Raw genomic sequence first — 19,925 nt, forward strand, 5'->3', positions numbered from 1 at the left:
TTTGTAGACTAACAGTGAAATGCTTTGTAGACTAACAGTGAAATGCTTTGTAGACAACAAGTGTAGACTAACAGTGAAATGCTTTGTAGACAACAGGTGTAGACTAACAGTGACATGCTTTGTAGACAACAGGTGTAGACTAACAGTGACATGCTTTGTAGACAACAGGTGTAGACTAACAGTGAAATGCTTTGTAGACAACAGGTGTAGACTAACAGTGAAATGCTTTGTAGACAACAGGTGTAGACTAACCGTGAAATGCTTTGTAGACAACAGGTGTAGACTAACAGTGACATGCTTTGTAGACAACAGGTGTAGACTAACAGTGAAATGCTTCATAGACAACAGGTGTAGACTAACAGTGAAATGCTTTGTAGACAACAGGTGTACACTAACAGTGAAATGCTTTGTAGACAACAGGTGGAGACTAAGAGTGAAATGCTTCGTAGACAACAGTTGTAGACTAACAGTGAAATGCTTTGTAGACTAACAGTGAAATGCTTTGTAGACTAACAGTTAAATACGTTGTGGACTAACAGTGAAATGCTTTGTAGACAACAGGTGGAGATTAACAGTGAAATGCTTTGTAGACAACAGGTGTACACTAACAGTGACATGCTTTGTAGACAACAGGTGTACACTAACAGTGACAAGCTTTGTAGACAACAGGTGTAGATTAACAGTGAAATGCTTTGTAGTCTAACAGTGAAATGCTTTGTAGACAACAGGTGGAGATTAACAGTGAAATGCTTTGTAGACTAACAGTGAAATGCTTTGTAGACAACAGTGAAATGCTTTGTAGTCTAACAGTGAAATGCTTTGTAGACAACAGGTGTAGACTAACAGTGAAATGCTTTGTAGACAACAGGTGTAGATTAACAGTGAACTGCTTTGTAGACAACAGGTGTAGACTAACAGTGAAATGCTTTGTAGACAACAGGTGTAGACTAACAGTGACATGCTTTGTAGACAACAGGTGTAGACTAACAGTGAAATGCTTCATAGACAACAGGTGTAGACTAACAGTGAAATGCTTTGTAGACAACAGGTGTACACTAACAGTGAAATGCTTTGTAGACAACAGGTGGAGACTAAGAGTGAAATGCTTCGTAGACAACAGTTGTAGACTAACAGTGAAATGCTTTGTAGACTAACAGTGAAATGCTTTGTAGACTAACAGTTAAATACGTTGTGGACTAACAGTGAAATGCTTTGTAGACAACAGGTGGAGATTAACAGTGAAATGCTTTGTAGACAACAGGTGTACACTAACAGTGACATGCTTTGTAGACAACAGGTGTACACTAACAGTGACAAGCTTTGTAGACAACAGGTGTAGATTAACAGTGAAATGCTTTGTAGACAACAGGTGGAGATTAACAGTGAAATGCTTTGTAGACTAACAGTGAAATGCTTTGTAGACAACAGTGAAATGCTTTGTAGTCTAACAGTGAAATGCTTTGTAGACAACAGGTGTAGACTAACAGTGAAATGCTTTGTAGACAACAGGTGTAGATTAACAGTGAACTGCTTTGTAGACAACAGGTGTAGACTAACAGTGACATGCTTTGTAGACAACAGGTGGAGATTAACAGTGAAATGCTTTGTAGACTAACAGTGAAATGCTTTGTAGACTAACATTGAAATGCTTTGTAGACAACAGGTGTAGACTAACAGTGAAATGCTTTGTAGACTAACAGTGAAATGCTTTGTAGACTAACAGTGAAATGCTTTGTATACAACAGGTGTAGACTAACAGTGAAATGCTTTGTAGACAACAGGTGTAGACTAACAGTGAAATGCTTTGTAGACAACAGGTGTAGACTAACCGTGAAATGCTTTGTAGACAACAGGTGTAGACTAACAGTGAATTGCTTTGTAGACAACAGGTGTAGACTAACCGTGAAATGCTTTGTAGAAAACAGGTGTAGACTAACAGTGACATGCTTTGTAGACAACAGGTGTAGACCAACATTGAAATGCTTTATAGACAACAGGTGTAGACTAACAGTGAAATGCTTTGTAGACAACAGGTGTTCACTAACAGTGAATAGCTTTGTAGACAACAGCTGGAGACTAACAGTGAAATGCTTCGTAGACAACAGTTGTAGACCAACATTGAAATGCTTTATAGACAACAGGTGTAGACTAAAAGTGAAATGCTTTGTAGACAACAGGTGGAGATTAACAGTGAAATGCTTTGTAGACAACAGGTGTAGATTAACAGTGAAATGCTTTGTAGACAACAGGTGTAGATTAACAGTGACATGCTTTGTAGACAACAGGTGGAGATTAACAGTGAAATGCTTTGTAGACAACAGGTGGAGATTAACAGTGAAATGCTTTGTAGACTAACAGTGAAATGCTTTGTAGACAACAGTGAAATGCTTTGTAGTCTAACAGTGAAATGCTTTGTAGACAACAGGTGTAGACTAACAGTGAAATGCTTTGTAGACAACAGGTGTAGACTAACAGTGAAATGCTTTGTAGACAACAGGTGTAGACTAACAGTGAAATGCTTTGTAGACACCAGATGTAGACTAACAGTGAAATGCTTTGTAGACTAACAGTGAAATGCTTTGTAGACTAACAGTGACATGTTTTGTAGACAACAGGTGTAGATTAACAGTGAAATGCTTTGTAGACAACAGGTGGAGATTAACAGTGAAATGCTTTGTAGACAACAGGTGTACACTAACAGTGACATGCTTTGTAGACAACAGGTGTAGATTAACAGTGAAATGCTTTGTAGACAACAGGTGTACACTAACAGTGACAAGCTTTGTAGACAGCAGGTGTAGATTAACAGTGAAATGCATTGTAGTCTAACAGTGAAATGCTTTGTAGACAACAGGTGGAGATTAACAGTGAAATGCTTTGTAGACAACAGGTGTAGTTTAACAGTGAAATGCTTTGTAGTCTAAAACTGAAATGCTTTGTAGACAACAGGTGGAGATTAACAGTGAAATGCTTTGTAGACAACAGGTGGAGATTAACAGTGAAATGCTTTGTAGACAACAGGTGTAGATTAACAGTGAAATGCTTTGTAGACAACAGGTGTAGACTAACAGTGACATGCTTTCTAGACAACAGGTGGAGATTAACAGTGAAATGTTTTGTAGACAACAGGTGTAGATTAACAGTGAAATGCTTTGTAGACAACAGGTGTAGACTAACAGTGACATGCTTTGTAGACAACAGGTGGAGATTAACAGTGAAATGCTTTGTAGACTAACAGTGAAATGCTTTGTAGACAACAGTGAAATGCTTTGTAGTCTAACAGTGAAATGCTTTGTAGACAACAGGTGTAGACTAACAGTGAAATGCTTTGTAGACTAACAGTGAAATGCTTTGTAGACTAACAGTGAAATGCTTTGTAGACAACAGGTGTAGACTAACAGTGAAATGCTTTGTAGACTAACAGTGAAATGCTTTGTAGACTAACAGTGAAATGCTTTGTAGACAACAGGTGTAGACTAACAGTGAAATGCTTTGTAGACAAACAGTGAAATGCTTTGTAGACAACAGGTGTAGACTAACAGTGAAATGCTTTGTAGACAACAGGTGTAGACTAACAGTGAAATGCTTTGTAGACACCAGATGTAGACTAACAGTGAAATGCTTTGTAGACTAACAGTGAAATGCTTTGTAGACTAACAGTGAAATGCTTTGTAGACAACAGGTGTAGACTAACAGTGAAATGCTTTGTAGACTAACAGTGAAATGCTTTGTAGACAACAAGTGTAGACTAACAGTGAAATGCTTTGTAGACAACAGGTGTAGACTAACAGTGACATGCTTTGTAGACAACAGGTGTAGACTAACAGTGACATGCTTTGTAGACAACAGGTGTAGACTAACAGTGAAATGCTTTGTAGACTAACAGTGAAATGCTTTGTAGACAACAGGTGTACACTAACAGTGAAATGCTTTGTAGACTAACAGTGAAATGCTTTGTAGACTAACAGTGAAATGCTTTGTAGACAACAGGTGTAGACTAACAGTGAAATGCTTTGTAGACTAACAGTGAAATGCTTTGTAGACAACAGGTGTAGACTAACAGTGAAATGCTTTGTAGACAACAGGTGTAGACTAACAGTGAAATGCTTTGTAGACACCAGATGTAGACTAACAGTGAAATGCTTTGTAGACTAACAGTGAAATGCTTTGTAGACTAACAGTGAAATGCTTTGTAGACAACAGGTGTAGACTAACAGTGAAATGCTTTGTAGACTAACAGTGAAATGCTTTGTAGACTAACAGTGAAATGCTTTGTAGACAACAAGTGTAGACTAACAGTGAAATGCTTTGTAGACAACAGGTGTAGACTAACAGTGACATGCTTTGTAGACAACAGGTGTAGACTAACAGTGACATGCTTTGTAGACAACAGGTGTAGACTAACAGTGAAATGCTTTGTAGACAACAGGTGTAGACTAACAGTGAAATGCTTTGTAGACAACAGGTGTAGACTAACCGTGAAATGCTTTGTAGACAACAGGTGTAGACTAACAGTGACATGCTTTGTAGACAACAGGTGTAGACTAACAGTGAAATGCTTCATAGACAACAGGTGTAGACTAACAGTGAAATGCTTTGTAGACAACAGGTGTACACTAACAGTGAAATGCTTTGTAGACAACAGGTGGAGACTAAGAGTGAAATGCTTCGTAGACAACAGTTGTAGACTAACAGTGAAATGCTTTGTAGACTAACAGTGAAATGCTTTGTAGACTAACAGTTAAATACGTTGTGGACTAACAGTGAAATGCTTTGTAGACAACAGGTGGAGATTAACAGTGAAATGCTTTGTAGACAACAGGTGTACACTAACAGTGACATGCTTTGTAGACAACAGGTGTACACTAACAGTGACAAGCTTTGTAGACAACAGGTGTAGATTAACAGTGAAATGCTTTGTAGTCTAACAGTGAAATGCTTTGTAGACAACAGGTGGAGATTAACAGTGAAATGCTTTGTAGACTAACAGTGAAATGCTTTGTAGACAACAGTGAAATGCTTTGTAGTCTAACAGTGAAATGCTTTGTAGACAACAGGTGTAGACTAACAGTGAAATGCTTTGTAGACAACAGGTGTAGATTAACAGTGAACTGCTTTGTAGACAACAGGTGTAGACTAACAGTGAAATGCTTTGTAGACAACAGGTGTAGACTAACAGTGACATGCTTTGTAGACAACAGGTGTAGACTAACAGTGAAATGCTTCATAGACAACAGGTGTAGACTAACAGTGAAATGCTTTGTAGACAACAGATGTACACTAACAGTGAAATGCTTTGTAGACAACAGGTGGAGACTAAGAGTGAAATGCTTCGTAGACAACAGTTGTAGACTAACAGTGAAATGCTTTGTAGACTAACAGTGAAATGCTTTGTAGACTAACAGTTAAATACGTTGTGGACTAACAGTGAAATGCTTTGTAGACAACAGGTGGAGATTAACAGTGAAATGCTTTGTAGACAACAGGTGTACACTAACAGTGACATGCTTTGTAGACAACAGGTGTACACTAACAGTGACAAGCTTTGTAGACAACAGGTGTAGATTAACAGTGAAATGCTTTGTAGACAACAGGTGGAGATTAACAGTGAAATGCTTTGTAGACTAACAGTGAAATGCTTTGTAGACAACAGTGAAATGCTTTGTAGTCTAACAGTGAAATGCTTTGTAGACAACAGGTGTAGACTAACAGTGAAATGCTTTGTAGACAACAGGTGTAGATTAACAGTGAACTGCTTTGTAGACAACAGGTGTAGACTAACAGTGACATGCTTTGTAGACAACAGGTGGAGATTAACAGTGAAATGCTTTGTAGACTAACAGTGAAATGCTTTGTAGACTAACATTGAAATGCTTTGTAGACAACAGGTGTAGACTAACAGTGAAATGCTTTGTAGACTAACAGTGAAATGCTTTGTAGACTAACAGTGAAATGCTTTGTATACAACAGGTGTAGACTAACAGTGAAATGCTTTGTAGACAACAGGTGTAGACTAACAGTGAAATGCTTTGTAGACAACAGGTGTAGACTAACCGTGAAATGCTTTGTAGACAACAGGTGTAGACTAACAGTGAAATGCTTTATAGACAACAGGTGTATGCTAACAGTGAAATGCTTTGTAGACAACAGGTGTACACTAACAGTGAAATGCTTTGTAGACAACAGGTGGAGACTAAGAGTGAAATGCTTCGTAGACAACAGTTGTAGACTAACAGTGAAATGCTTTGTAGACTAACAGTGAAATACGTTGTGGACTAACAGTGAAATGCTTTGTAGACAACAGGTGTAGACTAACAGTGAAATGCTTTGTAGACAACAGGTGTAGACTAACAGTGAAATGCTTTGTAGACTAACAGTGAAATGCTTTGTAAACTAACAGTGAAATGCTTTGTAGACAACAGGTGTAGACTAACAGTGAAATGCTTTGTAGACTAACAGTGAAATTCTTTGTAGACTAACAGTGAAATGCTTTGTAGACAACAGGTGTAGACTAACAGTGAAATGCTTTGTAGACAACGGGTGTAGACTAACAGTGACATGCTTTGTAGACAACAGGTGTAGACTAACAGTGAATTGCTTTGTAGACAACAGGTGTAGACTAACCGTGAAATGCTTTGTAGAAAACAGGTGTAGACTAACAGTGACATGCTTTGTAGACAACAGGTGTAGACCAACATTGAAATGCTTTATAGACAACAGGTGTAGACTAACAGTGAAATGCTTTGTAGACAACAGGTGTTCACTAACAGTGAATAGCTTTGTAGACAACAGCTGGAGACTAACAGTGAAATGCTTCGTAGACAACAGTTGTAGACCAACATTGAAATGCTTTATAGACAACAGGTGTAGACTAAAAGTGAAATGCTTTGTAGACAACAGGTGGAGATTAACAGTGAAATGCTTTGTAGACAACAGGTGTAGATTAACAGTGAAATGCTTTGTAGACAACAGGTGTAGATTAACAGTGACATGCTTTGTAGACAACAGGTGGAGATTAACAGTGAAATGCTTTGTAGACAACAGGTGGAGATTAACAGTGAAATGCTTTGTAGACTAACAGTGAAATGCTTTGTAGACAACAGTGAAATGCTTTGTAGTCTAACAGTGAAATGCTTTGTAGACAACAGGTGTAGACTAACAGTGAAATGCTTTGTAGACAACAGGTGTAGACTAACAGTGAAATGCTTTGTAGACAACAGGTGTAGACTAACAGTGAAATGCTTTGTAGACACCAGATGTAGACTAACAGTGAAATGCTTTGTAGACTAACAGTGAAATGCTTTGTAGACTAACAGTGACATGTTTTGTAGACAACAGGTGTAGATTAACAGTGAAATGCTTTGTAGACAACAGGTGGAGATTAACAGTGAAATGCTTTGTAGACAACAGGTGTACACTAACAGTGACATGCTTTGTAGACAACAGGTGTAGATTAACAGTGAAATGCTTTGTAGACAACAGGTGTACACTAACAGTGACAAGCTTTGTAGACAGCAGGTGTAGATTAACAGTGAAATGCATTGTAGTCTAACAGTGAAATGCTTTGTAGACAACAGGTGGAGATTAACAGTGAAATGCTTTGTAGACAACAGGTGTAGTTTAACAGTGAAATGCTTTGTAGTCTAAAACTGAAATGCTTTGTAGACAACAGGTGGAGATTAACAGTGAAATGCTTTGTAGACAACAGGTGGAGATTAACAGTGAAATGCTTTGTAGACAACAGGTGTAGATTAACAGTGAAATGCTTTGTAGACAACAGGTGTAGACTAACAGTGACATGCTTTCTAGACAACAGGTGGAGATTAACAGTGAAATGTTTTGTAGACAACAGGTGTAGATTAACAGTGAAATGCTTTGTAGACAACAGGTGTAGACTAACAGTGACATGCTTTGTAGACAACAGGTGGAGATTAACAGTGAAATGCTTTGTAGACTAACAGTGAAATGCTTTGTAGACAACAGTGAAATGCTTTGTAGTCTAACAGTGAAATGCTTTGTAGACAACAGGTGTAGACTAACAGTGAAATGCTTTGTAGACTAACAGTGAAATGCTTTGTAGACTAACAGTGAAATGCTTTGTAGACAACAGGTGTAGACTAACAGTGAAATGCTTTGTAGACTAACAGTGAAATGCTTTGTAGACTAACAGTGAAATGCTTTGTAGACAACAGGTGTAGACTAACAGTGAAATGCTTTGTAGACAAACAGTGAAATGCTTTGTAGACAACAGGTGTAGACTAACAGTGAAATGCTTTGTAGACAACAGGTGTAGACTAACAGTGAAATGCTTTGTAGACACCAGATGTAGACTAACAGTGAAATGCTTTGTAGACTAACAGTGAAATGCTTTGTAGACTAACAGTGAAATGCTTTGTAGACAACAGGTGTAGACTAACAGTGAAATGCTTTGTAGACTAACAGTGAAATGCTTTGTAGACAACAAGTGTAGACTAACAGTGAAATGCTTTGTAGACAACAGGTGTAGACTAACAGTGACATGCTTTGTAGACAACAGGTGTAGACTAACAGTGACATGCTTTGTAGACAACAGGTGTAGACTAACAGTGAAATGCTTTGTAGACTAACAGTGAAATGCTTTGTAGACTAACAGTGAAATGCTTTGTAGACTAACAGTGAAATGCTTTGTAGACAACAGGTGTACACTAACAGTGAAATGCTTTGTAGACTAACAGTGAAATGCTTTGTAGACTAACAGTGAAATGCTTTGTAGACAACAGGTGTAGACTAACAGTGAAATGCTTTGTAGACTAACAGTGAAATGCTTTGTAGACAACAGGTGTAGACTAACAGTGAAATGCTTTGTAGACAACAGGTGTAGACTAACAGTGAAATGCTTTGTAGACACCAGATGTAGACTAACAGTGAAATGCTTTGTAGACTAACAGTGAAATGCTTTGTAGACTAACAGTGAAATGCTTTGTAGACAACAGGTGTAGACTAACAGTGAAATGCTTTGTAGACTAACAGTGAAATGCTTTGTAGACTAACAGTGAAATGCTTTGTAGACAACAAGTGTAGACTAACAGTGAAATGCTTTGTAGACAACAGGTGTAGACTAACAGTGACATGCTTTGTAGACAACAGGTGTAGACTAACAGTGACATGCTTTGTAGACAACAGGTGTAGACTAACAGTGACATGCTTTGTAGACAACAGGTGTAGACTAACAGTGAAATGCTTTGTAGACAACAGGTGTAGACTAACCGTGAAATGCTTTGTAGACAACAGGTGTAGACTAACAGTGACATGCTTTGTAGACAACAGGTGTAGACTAACAGTGAAATGCTTCATAGACAACAGGTGTAGACTAACAGTGAAATGCTTTGTAGACAACAGGTGTACACTAACAGTGAAATGCTTTGTAGACAACAGGTGGAGACTAAGAGTGAAATGCTTCGTAGACAACAGTTGTAGACTAACAGTGAAATGCTTTGTAGACTAACAGTGAAATGCTTTGTAGACTAACAGTTAAATACGTTGTGGACTAACAGTGAAATGCTTTGTAGACAACAGGTGGAGATTAACAGTGAAATGCTTTGTAGACAACAGGTGTACACTAACAGTGACATGCTTTGTAGACAACAGGTGTACACTAACAGTGACAAGCTTTGTAGACAACAGGTGTAGATTAACAGTGAAATGCTTTGTAGTCTAACAGTGAAATGCTTTGTAGACAACAGGTGGAGATTAACAGTGAAATGCTTTGTAGACTAACAGTGAAATGCTTTGTAGACAACAGTGAAATGCTTTGTAGTCTAACAGTGAAATGCTTTGTAGACAACAGGTGTAGACTAACAGTGAAATGCTTTGTAGACAACAGGTGTAGATTAACAGTGAACTGCTTTGTAGACAACAGGTGTAGACTAACAGTGAAATGCTTTGTAGACAACAGGTGTAGACTAACAGTGACATGCTTTGTAGACAACAGGTGTAGACTAACAGTGAAATGCTTCATAGACAACAGGTGTAGACTAACAGTGAAATGCTTTGTAGACAACAGGTGTACACTAACAGTGAAATGCTTTGTAGACAACAGGTGGAGACTAAGAGTGAAATGCTTCGTAGACAACAGTTGTAGACTAACAGTGAAATGCTTTGTAGACTAACAGTGAAATGCTTTGTAGACTAACAGTTAAATACGTTGTGGACTAACAGTGAAATGCTTTGTAGACAACAGGTGGAGATTAACAGTGAAATGCTTTGTAGACAACAGGTGTACACTAACAGTGACATGCTTTGTAGACAACAGGTGTACACTAACAGTGACAAGCTTTGTAGACAACAGGTGTAGATTAACAGTGAAATGCTTTGTAGTCTAACAGTGAAATGCTTTGTAGACAACAGGTGGAGATTAACAGTGAAATGCTTTGTAGACTAACAGTGAAATGCTTTGTAGACAACAGTGAAATGCTTTGTAGTCTAACAGTGAAATGCTTTGTAGACAACAGGTGTAGACTAACAGTGAAATGCTTTGTAGACAACAGGTGTAGATTAACAGTGAACTGCTTTGTAGACAACAGGTGTAGACTAACAGTGACATGCTTTGTAGACAACAGGTGGAGATTAACAGTGAAATGCTTTGTAGACTAACAGTGAAATGCTTTGTAGACTAACATTGAAATGCTTTGTAGACAACAGGTGTAGACTAACAGTGAAATGCTTTGTAGACTAACAGTGAAATGCTTTGTAGACTAACAGTGAAATGCTTTGTATACAACAGGTGTAGACTAACAGTGAAATGCTTTGTAGACAACAGGTGTAGACTAACAGTGAAATGCTTTGTAGACAACAGGTGTAGACTAACAGTGAAATGTTTTGTAGACACCAGGTGTAGACTAACAGTGAAATGCTTTGTAGACTAACAGTGAAATGCTTTGTAGACTAACAGTGAAATGCTTTGTAGACAACAGGTGTAGACTAACAGTGAAATGCTTTGTAGACTAACAGTGAAATGCTTTGTAGACAACAGGTGTAGACTAACAGTGAAATGCTTTGTAGACAACAGGTGTAGACTAACAGTGACATGCTTTGTAGACAACAGGTGTAGACTAACAGTGACATGCTTTGTAGACAACAGGTGTAGACTAACAGTGAAATGCTTTGTAGACTAACAGTGAAATGCTTTGTAGACAACAAGTGTAGACTAACAGTGAAATGCTTTGTAGACAACAGGTGTAGACTAACAGTGACATGCTTTGTAGACAACAGGTATAGACTAACAGTGACATGCTTTGTAGACAACAGGTGTAGACTAACAGTGAAATGCTTTGTAGACTAACAGTGAAATGCTTTGTAGACTAACAGTGAAATGCTTTGTAGACTAACAGTGAAATGCTTTGTAGACAACAGGTGTACACTAACAGTGAAATGCTTTGTAGACTAACAGTGAAATGCTTTGTAGACTAACAGTGAAATGCTTTGTAGACAACAGGTGTAGACTAACAGTGAAATGCTTTGTAGACTAACAGTGAAATGCTTTGTAGACAACAGGTGTAGACTAACAGTGAAATGCTTTGTAGACAACAGGTGTAGACTAACAGTGAAATGCTTTGTAGACACCAGATGTAGACTAACATTGAAATGCTTTGTAGACTAACAGTGAAATGCTTTGTAGACTAACAGTGAAATGCTTTGTAGACAACAGGTGTAGACTAACAGTGAAATGCTTTGTAGACTAACAGTGAAATGCTTTGTAGACTAACAGTGAAATGCTTTGTAGACAACAAGTGTAGACTAACAGTGAAATGCTTTGTAGACAACAGGTGTAGACTAACAGTGACATGCTTTGTAGACAACAGGTGTAGACTAACAGTGACATGCTTTGTAGACAACAGGTGTAGACTAACAGTGAAATGCTTTGTAGACAACAGGTGTAGACTAACAGTGAAATGCTTTGTAGACAACAGGTGTAGACTAACCGTGAAATGCTTTGTAGACAACAGGTGTAGACTAACAGTGACATGCTTTGTAGACAACAGGTGTAGACTAACAGTGAAATGCTTCATAGACAACAGGTGTAGACTAACAGTGAAATGCTTTGTAGACAACAGGTGTACACTAACAGTGAAATGCTTTGTAGACAACAGGTGGAGACTAAGAGTGAAATGCTTCGTAGACAACAGTTGTAGACTAACAGTGAAATGCTTTGTAGACTAACAGTGAAATGCTTTGTAGACTAACAGTTAAATACGTTGTGGACTAACAGTGAAATGCTTTGTAGACAACAGGTGGAGATTAACAGTGAAATGCTTTGTAGACAACAGGTGTACACTAACAGTGACAAGCTTTGTAGACAACAGGTGTAGATTAACAGTGAAATGCTTTGTAGTCTAACAGTGAAATGCTTTGTAGACAACAGGTGGAGATTAACAGTGAAATGCTTTGTAGACTAACAGTGAAATGCTTTGTAGACAACAGTGAAATGCTTTGTAGTCTAACAGTGAAATGCTTTGTAGACAACAGGTGTAGACTAACAGTGAAATGCTTTGTAGACAACAGGTGTAGATTAACAGTGAACTGCTTTGTAGACAACAGGTGTAGACTAACAGTGAAATGCTTTGTAGACAACAGGTGTAGACTAACAGTGACATGCTTTGTAGACAACAGGTGTAGACTAACAGTGAAATGCTTCATAGACAACAGGTGTAGACTAACAGTGAAATGCTTTGTAGACAACAGGTGTACACTAACAGTGAAATGCTTTGTAGACAACAGGTGGAGACTAAGAGTGAAATGCTTCGTAGACAACAGTTGTAGACTAACAGTGAAATGCTTTGTAGACTAACAGTGAAATGCTTTGTAGACTAACAGTTAAATACGTTGTGGACTAACAGTGAAATGCTTTGTAGACAACAGGTGGAGATTAACAGTGAAATGCTTTGTAGACAACAGGTGTACACTAACAGTGACATGCTTTGTAGACAACAGGTGTACACTAACAGTGACAAGCTTTGTAGACAACAGGTGTAGATTAACAGTGAAATGCTTTGTAGTCTAACAGTGAAATGCTTTGTAGACAACAGGTGGAGATTAACAGTGAAATGCTTTGTAGACTAACAGTGAAATGCTTTGTAGACAACAGTGAAATGCTTTGTAGTCTAACAGTGAAATGCTTTGTAGACAACAGGTGTAGACTAACAGTGAAATGCTTTGTAGACAACAGGTGTAGATTAACAGTGAACTGCTTTGTAGACAACAGGTGTAGACTAACAGTGACATGCTTTGTAGACAACAGGTGGAGATTAACAGTGAAATGCTTTGTAGACTAACAGTGAAATGCTTTGTAGACTAACAGTGAAATGCTTTGTAGACAACAGGTGTAGACTAACAGTGAAATGCTTTGTAGACTAACAGTGAAATGCTTTGTAGACTAACAGTGAAATGCTTTGTATACAACAGGTGAAGACTAACAGTGAAATGCTTTGTAGACAACAGGTGTAGACTAACAGTGAAATGCTTTGTAGACAACAGGTGTAGACTAACAGTGAAATGTTTTGTAGACACCAGGTGTAGACTAACAGTGAAATGCTTTGTAGACTAACAGTGAAATGCTTTGTAGACTAACAGTGAAATGCTTTGTAGACAACAGGTGTAGACTAACAGTGAAATGCTTTGTAGACTAACAGTGAAATGCTTTGTAGACAACAGGTGTAGACTAACAGTGAAATGCTTTGTAGACAACAGGTGTAGACTAACAGTGACATGCTTTGTAGACAACAGGTGTAGACTAACAGTGACATGCTTTGTAGACAACAGGTGTAGACTAACAGTGAAATGCTTTGTAGACAACAGGTGTAGACTAACAGTGAAATGCTTTGTAGACAACAGGTGTAGACTAACCGTGAAATGCTTTGTAGACAACAGGTGTAGACTAACAGTGACATGCTTTGTAGACAACAGGTGTAGACTAACAGTGAAATGCTTTATAGACAACAGGTGTATGCTAACAGTGAAATGCTTTGTAGACAACAGGTGTACACTAACAGTGAAATGCTTTGTAGACAACAGGTGGAGACTAAGAGTGAAATGCTTCGTAGACAACAGTTGTAGACTAACAGTGAAATGCTTTGTAGACTAAAAGTGAAATACGTTGTGGACTAACAGTGAAATGCTTTGTAGACAACAGGTGTAGACTAACAGTGAAATGCTTTGTAGACAACAGGTGTAGACTAACATTGAAATGCTTTGTAGACAACAGGTGTAGACTAACAGTGAAATGCTTTGTAGACTAACAGTGAAATGCTTTGTAAACTAACAGTGAAATGCTTTGTAGACAACAGGTGTAGACTAACAGTGAAATGCTTTGTAGACTAACAGTGAAATGCTTTGTAGACTAACAGTGAAATGCTTTGTAGACAACAGGTGTAGACTAACAGTGAAATGCTTTGTAGACAACAGGTGTAGACTAACAGTGAAATGCTTTGTAGACAACGGGTGTAGACTAACAGTGACATGCTTTGTAGACAACAGGTGTAGACTAACAGTGAATTGCTTTGTAGACAACAGGTGTAGACTAACCGTGAAATGCTTTGTAGAAAACAGGTGTAGACTAACAGTGACATGCTTTGTAGACAACAGGTGTAGACCAACATTGAAATGCTTTATAGACAACAGGTGTAGACTAACAGTGAAATGCTTTGTAGACAACAGGTGTTCACTAACAGTGAATAGCTTTGTAGACAACAGCTGGAGACTAACAGTGAAATGCTTCGTAGACAACAGTTGTAGACCAACAGTGAAATGCTTTATAGACAACAGGTGTAGACTAAAAGTGAAATGCTTTGTAGACAACAGGTGGAGATTAACAGTGAAATGCTTTGTAGACAACAGGTGTAGATTAACAGTGAAATGCTTTGTAGACAACAGGTGTAGACTAACAGTGACATGCTTTGTAGACAACAGGTGGAGATTAACAGTGAAATGCTTTGTAGTCTAACAGTGAAATGCTTTGTAGACAACAGTGAAATGCTTTGTAGTCTAACAGTGAAATGCTTTGTAGACAACAGGTGTAGACTAACAGTGAAATGCTTTGTAGACAACAGGTGTAGATTAACAGTGAAATGCTTTGTAGACAACAGGTGTAGACTAACAGTGACATGCTTTGTAGACAACAGGTGGAGATTAACAGTGAAATGCTTTGTAGACTAACAGTGAAATGCTTTGTAGACAACAGGTGGAGACTAACAGTGAAATGCTTTGTAGACTAACAGTGAAATGCTTTGTAGACTAACAGTGAAATGCTTTGTAGACAACAGGTGTAGACTAACAGTGAAATGCTTTGTAGACTAACAGTGAAATGCTTTGTAGACAACAGGTGTAGACTAACAGTGAAATGCTTTGTAGACAACAGGTGTAGACTAACAGTGAAATGCTTTGTAGACACCAGATGTAGACTAACAGTGAAATGCTTTGTAGACTAACAGTGAAATGCTTTGTAGACTAACAGTGACATGTTTTGTAGACAACAGGTGTAGATTAACAGTGAAATGCTTTGTAGACAACAGGTGGAGATAAACAGTGAAATGCTTTGTAGACAACAGGTGTACACTAACAGTGACATGCTTTGTAGACAACAGGTGTAGATTAACAGTGAAATGCTTTGTAGACAACAGGTGTACACTAACAGTGACAAGCTTTGTAGACAGCAGGTGTAGATTAACAGTGAAATGCATTGTAGTCTAACAGTGAAATGCTTTGTAGACAACAGGTGGAGATTAACAGTGAAATGCTTTGTAGACAACAGGTGTAGATTAACAGTGAAAGGCTTTGTAGTCTAAAACTGAAATGCTTTGTAGACAACAGGTGGAGATTAACAGTGAAATGCTTTGTAGACAACAGGTGGAGATTAACAGTGAAATGCTTTGTAGACAACAGGTGTAGACTAACAGTGAAATGCTTTGTAGACTAACAGTGAAATGCTTTGTAGACTAACAGTGAAATGCTTTGTAGACAACAGGTGTAGACTAACAGTGAAATGCTTTGTAGACAACAGGTGTAGACTAACAGTGAAATGCTTTGTAGACAACGGGTGTAGACTAACAGTGACATGCTTTGTAGACAACAGGTGTAGACTAACAGTGAATTGCTTTGTAGACAACAGGTGTAGACTAACCGTGAAATGCTTTGTAGAAAACAGGTGTAGACTAACAGTGACATGCTTTGTAGACAACAGGTGTAGACCAACATTGAAATGCTTTATAGACAACAGGTGTAGACTAACAGTGAAATGCTTTGTAGACAACAGGTGTTCACTAACAGTGAATAGCTTTGTAGACAACAGCTGGAGACTAACAGTGAAATGCTTCGTAGACAACAGTTGTAGACCAACAGTGAAATGCTTTATAGACAACAGGTGTAGACTAAAAGTGAAATGCTTTGTAGACAACAGGTGGAGATTAACAGTGAAATGCTTTGTAGACAACAGGTGTAGATTAACAGTGAAATGCTTTGTAGACAACAGGTGTAGACTAACAGTGACATGCTTTGTAGACAACAGGTGGAGATTAACAGTGAAATGCTTTGTAGTCTAACAGTGAAATGCTTTGTAGACAACAGTGAAATGCTTTGTAGTCTAACAGTGAAATGCTTTGTAGACAACAGGTGTAGACTAACAGTGAAATGCTTTGTAGACAACAGGTGTAGATTAACAGTGAAATGCTTTGTAGACAACAGGTGTAGACTAACAGTGACATGCTTTGTAGACAACAGGTGGAGATTAACAGTGAAATGCTTTGTAGACTAACAGTGAAATGCTTTGTAGACAACAGGTGGAGACTAACAGTGAAATGCTTTGTAGACTAACAGTGAAATGCTTTGTAGACTAACAGTGAAATGCTTTGTAGACAACAGGTGTAGACTAACAGTGAAATGCTTTGTAGACTAACAGTGAAATGCTTTGTAGACAACAGGTGTAGACTAACAGTGAAATGCTTTGTAGACAACGGGTGTAGACTAACAGTGAAATGCTTTGTAGACACCAGATGTAGACTAACAGTGAAATGCTTTGTAGACTAACAGTGAAATGCTTTGTAGACTAACAGTGACATGTTTTGTAGACAACAGGTGTAGATTAACAGTGAAATGCTTTGTAGACAACAGGTGGAGATAAACAGTGAAATGCTTTTTAGACAACAGGTGTACACTAACAGTGACATGCTTTGTAGACAACAGGTGTAGATTAACAGTGAAATGCTTTGTAGACAACAGGTGTACACTAACAGTGACAAGCTTTGTAGACAGCAGGTGTAGATTAACAGTGAAATGCATTGTAGTCTAACAGTGAAATGCTTTGTAGACAACAGGTGGAGATTAACAGTGAAATGCTTTGTAGACAACAGGTGTAGATTAACAGTGAAAGGCTTTGTAGTCTAAAACTGAAATGCTTTGTAGACAACAGGTGGAGATTAACAGTGAAATGCTTTGTAGACAACAGGTGGAGATTAACAGTGAAATGCTTTGTAGACAACAGGTGTAGACTAACAGTGAAATGCTTTGTAGACTAACAGTGAAATGCTTTGTAGACTAACAGTGAAATGCTTTGTAGACAACAGGTGTAGACTAACAGTGAAATGCTTTGTAGACAACAGGTGTAGACTAACAGTGAAATGCTTTGTAGACAACGGGTGTAGACTAACAGTGACATGCTTTGTAGACAACAGGTGTAGACTAACAGTGAATTGCTTTGTAGACAACAGGTGTAGACTAACCGTGAAATGCTTTGTAGAAAACAGGTGTAGACTAACAGTGACATGCTTTGTAGACAACAGGTGTAGACCAACATTGAAATGCTTTATAGACAACAGGTGTAGACTAACAGTGAAATGCTTTGTAGACAACAGGTGTTCACTAACAGTGAATAGCTTTGTAGACAACAGCTGGAGACTAACAGTGAAATGCTTCGTAGACAACAGTTGTAGACCAACAGTGAAATGCTTTATAGACAACAGGTGTAGACTAAAAGTGAAATGCTTTGTAGACAACAGGTGGAGATTAACAGTGAAATGCTTTGTAGACAACAGGTGTAGATTAACAGTGAAATGCTTTGTAGACAACAGGTGTAGACTAACAGTGACATGCTTTGTAGACAACAGGTGGAGATTAACAGTGAAATGCTTTGTAGACAACAGGTGTAGATTAACAGTGAAATGCTTTGTAGACAACAGGTGTAGACTAACAGTGACATGCTTTGTAGACAACAGGTGGAGATTAACAGTGAAATGCTTTGTAGACTAACAGTGAAATGCTTTGTAGACAACAGTGAAATGCTTTGTAGTCTAACAGTGAAATGCTTTGTAGACAACAGGTGTAGACTAACAGTGAAATGCTTTGTAGACAACAGGTGTAGATTAACAGTGAAATGCTTTGTAGACAACAGGTGTAGACTAACAGTGACATGCTTTGTAGACAACAGGTGGAGATTAACAGTGAAATGCTTTGTAGACTAACAGTGAAATGCTTTGTAGACAACAGGTGGAGACTAACAGTGAAATGCTTTGTAGACTAACAGTGAAATGCTTTGTAGACTAACAGTGAAATGCTTTGTAGACAACAGGTGTAGACTAACAGTGAAATGCTTTGTAGACTAACAGTGAAATGCTTTGTAGACAACAGGTGTAGACTAACAGTGAAATGCTTTGTAGACAACAGGTGTAGACTAACAGTGAAATGCTTTGTAGACACCAGATGTAGACTAACAGTGAAATGCTTTGTAGACTAACAGTGAAATGCTTTGTAGACTAACAGTGACATGTTTTGTAGACAACAGGTGTAGATTAACAGTGAAATGCTTTGTAGACAACAGGTGGAGATTAACAGTGAAATGCTTTGTAGACAACAGGTGTACACTAACAGTGACATGCTTTGTAGACAACAGGTGTAGATTAACAGTGAAATGCTTTGTAGACAACAGGTGTACACTAACAGTGACAAGCTTTGTAGACAGCAGGTGTAGATTAACAGTGAAATGCATTGTAGTCTAACAGTGAAATGCTTTGTAGACAACAGGTGGAGATTAACAGTGAAATGCTTTGTAGACAACAGGTGTAGATTAACAGTGAAATGCTTTGTAGACAACAGGTGTAGACTAACAGTGACATGCTTTGTAGAAAACAGGTGGAGATTAACAGTGAAATGCTTTGTAGACAACAGGTGTAGATTAACAGTGAAATGCTTTGTAGACAACAGGTGTAGACTAACAGTGACATGCTTTGTAGACAACAGGTGGAGATTAACAGTGAAATGCTTTGTAGACTAACAGTGAAATGCTTTGTAGACAACAGTGAAATGCTTTGTAGTCTAACAGTGAAATGCTTTGTAGACAACAGGTGTAGACTAACAGTGAAATGCTTTGTAGACTAACAGTGAAATGCTTTGTAGACTAACAGTGAAATGCTTTGTAGACAACAGGTGTAGACTAACAGTGAAATGCTTTGTAGACTAACAGTGAAATGCTTTGTAGACTAACAGTGAAATGCTTTGTAGACAACAGGTGTAGACTAACAGTGACATGCTTTGTAGAAAACAGGTGGAGATTAACAGTGAAATGCTTTGTAGACAACAGGTGTAGATTAACAGTGAAATGCTTTGTAGACAACAGGTGTAGACTAACAGTGACATGCTTTGTAGACAACAGGTGGAGATTAACAGTGAAATGCTTTGTAGACTAACAGTGAAATGCTTTGTAGACAACAGTGAAATGCTTTGTAGTCTAACAGTGAAATGCTTTGTAGACAACAGGTGTAGACTAACAGTGAAATGCTTTGTAGACAACAGGTGTAGATTAACAGTGAACTGCTTTGTAGACAACAGGTGTAGACTAACAGTGACATGCTTTGTAGACAACAGGTGGAGATTAACAGTGAAATGCTTTGTAGACTAACAGTGAA

The sequence above is a fragment of the Oncorhynchus clarkii genome, chromosome 5, assembly GCF_045791955.1.
Source record: "Oncorhynchus clarkii lewisi isolate Uvic-CL-2024 chromosome 5, UVic_Ocla_1.0, whole genome shotgun sequence".
In the NCBI taxonomy this organism is placed as follows: Eukaryota; Metazoa; Chordata; class Actinopteri; order Salmoniformes; family Salmonidae; genus Oncorhynchus; species Oncorhynchus clarkii.